Below are 4,869 nucleotides of genomic sequence, written 5' to 3'. Positions count from 1 at the left end.
ACATACTCGAGAAGACTCTTGTGATCTTTGGTACGATCAAGGAGGATATCATGTAGGTTTTAGAGGAGCGCTAGGGCTCATTCCATTATAAGATGGTAGTGTCGATGGGAGCTTGCACGTTGACATTATGTGAGTTTCGGGCATGTGGAACCCCAGAGTTCTACAAGAAGAAGGGCCCAATTGTAAGTAGGTGTTCGTTAGTAGATGTTGCTATTGCCTTCCACACTAGAAGTTGCCCTGATGTGGCAAAGATCAGACTTGCTTCCTGTCTTCTTAAAGATAGAGCCCGAGACTAGTGGGAGGTAGTAGGACATGCCTTGGGTGGCGAGACGATTGAGTCTATGACTTAGGAGAACTTTGTGACGAGATTTCGGGACGAGTTCGCACCTGTGATTGAGGTCCAGCAGTTGGCACGAGAGTTCCAGTATCTCTTCCAGACTACTGAGACAGTGGCTTAGATCACCATTATGTTTTAGGAGAGGGCATTGTTGGTTCCATAATATGTGGAGGATGAGGAGATGAGGAAGGTGAGGTACCATGAGATGCGAGGAATGATATCTGACAGTTTGTGAGTCGATCCAATTGAAGGACACTAGATGATATGATAGTGCATGACAGGGAGAGGGATATTGATTTAGAGATGAAGAAGAAGAAGAAGCCAGATCAGGATCATGGTCCACAGGGCTCGCGCAAGAAGCCCAAGGTATTTGATTCGAGATCAAGAGGCGGTAGGGTTGGGGACGTTGTGGTAAGTGCGGCAATACACATGATGGAGCTTGTAGGGTTGGTGGTGGTTCAGGCTGCTATAAGTGCAGCAAGACTAGGCATTTTCTACGATATTGCACAATCACTACCCGGGGATCGAGCCTAATTTTCTTCCACTCCAATTAGAGTGGCCATAAAAGGTCAATTTTCTAAACGGTATCTCTGCCTTGGTATTGTTTGATTCGGGGGCTACCCGATCTTTTGTATCTCTTGCGCCTAACAAGAGGTTTGTTGGTGCTCCAGGGGAACTGGATTGTCCATTAGAGGTTGATATTGCAGATGATCGATCTGTCTTGGTATCGAGGGTTCACCGGGGTTATGTTTTAGAGATGTTCAACGAGCAATATTCGATTGATTTGGTTCCTATTCCTTTGTAAGGAACATGGTTATTGTAGGGAGGGATTGGTAAACCCCAATAAGGCAATGATTGATTGTGAGCATCAGATGGTATCTATTTGGAACCCAAGTGGGTGAGAGTTAGTAGTTTAGGGAGAGAGTGCTCAACGTTGGCTGATTCTATGTTCAGTAGCTAGGGCCAAACACTAAATTTAGCAGGGTTGTTTTGGATATGTCGCCTATGTTATGGATACCCGGGAGAAGGGCAAGGCGATCGTGGTTGATGTGTCGGTTGTTTGGGGATACCCGGATTTGTTTCCAGAGGACTTGCTTTGAGTGCCTTCGAAGAGGTAGATGGAGTTTATGATTGACTTGGTTCCTGATGCTACTCCGATAGCCAAATCACCATATCGGTTGGCTCCTACAGAGATACAGGAGTTATTTATACAACTGCAGAAGCTGTTAGACAATGGGTTCATTCAACCGAGTAGTTCACCATAGGGAGTGTCGATCCTGTTTGTGAAGAAGAATGATGGATCACATTGGATATGTATCGATTACCATAAGCTAAATAAGCTAGCGGTGAAGAACCGCTATCTATTCCCGATGATTGATGATTTGTTTGACCAACTTTAGGGTGCATCTTGGTTTTCCAAGATTATTATTCGTTCGGGTTATCATAAGATGAGGTTCGGATAGGAGGATGTGTAGAAGATGACATTCTAGACTCGTTATGGTCATTATGAGTTCGTGGTGATGCCCTTTAGGCTCACTAATGCTCTAGTCGCGTTCATGGATCTCATGAACTGCGTGTACACGACCCATGTTGGATTGGTCTATGATTGTGTTTATTGATGATATTCTGGTCTATTATAAGACCCATGAACTGCATAAGGAGAATTTATGGGTGGTATTGGAGATATTGAGGGAGAGGTTGTATGCGCAGTTGTCCAAGTGTGAGTTCTAGTTGCGTGAGGTGCAATTTCCGAAGTACCTTTTCAACCAAAACGATATTCTGGTCGATATGGACAAGGTCAAGGCCGTGAGGAGTTAGGAGGTTCCGATGTCTTCATCTGAGATTCAGAGTTTCCTTGGATTGGCAGGTTACCAGCAGAGGTTCATTCAGGATTTCTCCAGGATAGCGGTTCCTCTGACTCGACCGATGAAAAACACTGTCACTTTTTGCTGGGGGCCTGAGCAGCAGGAATATTTTGAGTCCTTGAGACAAAGATTGTGTAAGGCGCCGATTCTAACCCTACCATAGGATGTTGAGGATTTTGTAGTTTATTGTGATGTTTCGATCACATGTTTGGGTGCAGTTCTAATGTAAAGGGGTCGCGTTATTGCTTATGCTTCGAGTGTAACACCCTAATCCAGGTTTGACTTGAAACCCTCAAAGAAGTTACATTTTTATATAAATAGTCCCTTGAGTACGTTGGGCGTACTTATGAGTATGCTTAGCGTACTCTGCATGGTTGGTCGCGGAGGATCTGGAGGTACGTTGGGCGTACCAGAGGTATGCTAGGCATACGTGCCGTGGGTGCAAACCCTAAATTTCGATCTTGTGACCTATTTAAAGGTCCTTAACACACTTGAGCCTCATCCTCATTAGCTCTCTTCATCTTCAAATGTTCCTGGAAGCCCTAATATCCTTTGTGAGTGCTTTTTGAGTCTTAAGAGTGCATTGTGGTCCTTTTTAGTATTCATCCCAAGAAGAAGAAGTGCTAAAGCAAGCTTAGGACGAGTCGGTGCTTCAAGAATTTGCATCTTGGTCATCTTGCAAAGCTTCTGGAGGTAAAAAGCTTGCACCTTTCCACTTAAATCTATAGATCTAGCTAGGGTTTTCTAGTGTTGTCCCTTTGGTTGATTTTGGACCTCCATTTGTGAGTTAAGCAACTCCAGAAGATGGGAATGGCAGATCTGAGGTCCCTTGGTCCTTTAGTATCATAAAAATGGAGTCTTGGTTGTAGTTTTGGCCTCATGCATGGATTAAAGACCTTATAAAGGTCTTAATGGAGGTGTTGGATGTATATGAGGCATGCAAAGGCATAAAGTTGCCAACTTTATGCCTTTGGACATCTTAACAAACTTAGATCTTCTTTTGGACTTAAAGGAACCGAGTATTAAGCACTTCATGGAGAAAGTGTTTAATCTGGTAGTACGCTGGGCGTAACTCAGTGTACGCTGCGCGTGGTGCCAAGACTCCAGTACGCTTCGCATACCAGGACGGTACACCAAGCGTACGCATCTCAGTTGGGTTCGAATCTGTTTTGGGTATTTGAGCCTTTGGACCTCATTTGGTTATTAGGCATGGTTGTATTCTGGGAATTATGAGTCATATCATCTGTTATGGGCCTTGTACATTTTTATTGGGCCTTATTGGGCCAATAGGTCCATTAATGATCTTGGACTTGGACTTTGGGCCCATTAACAAGGAAAGGTTAGTTGGGCCTGATGGAAGGGTTTGGAGTTTGGGTTTCTTCTGATTAAGTAAGGTCCTGACATTTATTAATATTATTATTCAGCGTGGGAGGTTATGGACTGTTAGGACAACAAATTTTGTATTCAGCAGACAGAGGTAAGTTTCCTCGCCATACCTATGGGTCTAAGGCACCAAGGCCAGACTATTACGTGATTATGATATTTGTGTTAGTTATTCTGTGATTTGATATGATATGTGGTTGTATGCTTTGCATGGAAGACCCTGGGGGGAGCCCGTGGCATTGGATGTAAGACCATGTGGGGTAGCTCATGGCAGTCCTAGGTAAAGACCATGTGGGGTAGCCCATGACATTGGATGTAAGACCATGTGGGATAACCCATGGCATTCCTAGGTAAAGACCATTTGGGGTAGCCCATGACATTGGATGTAAGACCATGTGGGGTAGCCCATGGCATGACATTCTTACAGGTTTTATGTATGCATGGCTTATGTGATATGTGTGTAGCTTTAATAGCTAACAGGTTATGTGTAATTGAATTGTGTGGTATGCTATGGGGAACTCACTAAGCATTTTGATTACAGGTTGTTGATTTGTTTCAGGTACATTTGAGCCCAAGGTCAAGGACAAGGCATGATGGCGCGACGTGCACTCTATCTCTCTTTCACTGATATGTTTGGGGACACTCTGATGTTTAAATAAAATTGTAATGAATGTTAACGTGGAGACAATTACGTGGATTTCATGGTTTATGCAAATGAGTTTTATTAATTAAAAATGAAAATTTTCTTTGTAAAACTTGGGTCGTTACATCAAGGCAGCTGAAGCCTTATGAGTCGAACTATCCTACATTTGCTTTAGAGTTGGGTGTTGTGGTGTTTGCCCTCAAGATTTGGCGATATTACCTCTACGGGGTCCGTTGTACTATTTACACGGATCACAAGAGTCTGAGGTATTTGATGGAACAACCGAATATCACTGTTGTAAAAATCCCAACTAGGTCCCGATTAATCTCCGATTAATCCCTAGGCGCTACTTGACCGATTAGAGAGCGCCTAACGATTAATCTCTGTATACATAATGAGTGGAACATTATAAAACGAAAAAAAAATTAACATTTTGAAGAAGTTTTATCTCAACGGTAATTATTTGAGGCATGATTAGTGTTGTATTAATCATATTAACCTAATTTGTTATCATATTAGTGGTATTTACGAACTTTTATATGATATTAGTCATATATTTTTTTAAATTCAACAAATTAACAATTAATGGTACCCGATTAATCTCCGCCTAGCCGATTAATCCCTTGACCCCAGTCCACCGA

Source organism: Lactuca saligna, chromosome 8 (assembly GCF_052625555.1).
Source record: "Lactuca saligna cultivar CGN05327 chromosome 8, ASM5262555v1, whole genome shotgun sequence".
Taxonomy (NCBI): Eukaryota; Viridiplantae; Streptophyta; class Magnoliopsida; order Asterales; family Asteraceae; genus Lactuca; species Lactuca saligna.
This window is presented reverse-complemented; position numbering follows the sequence as displayed.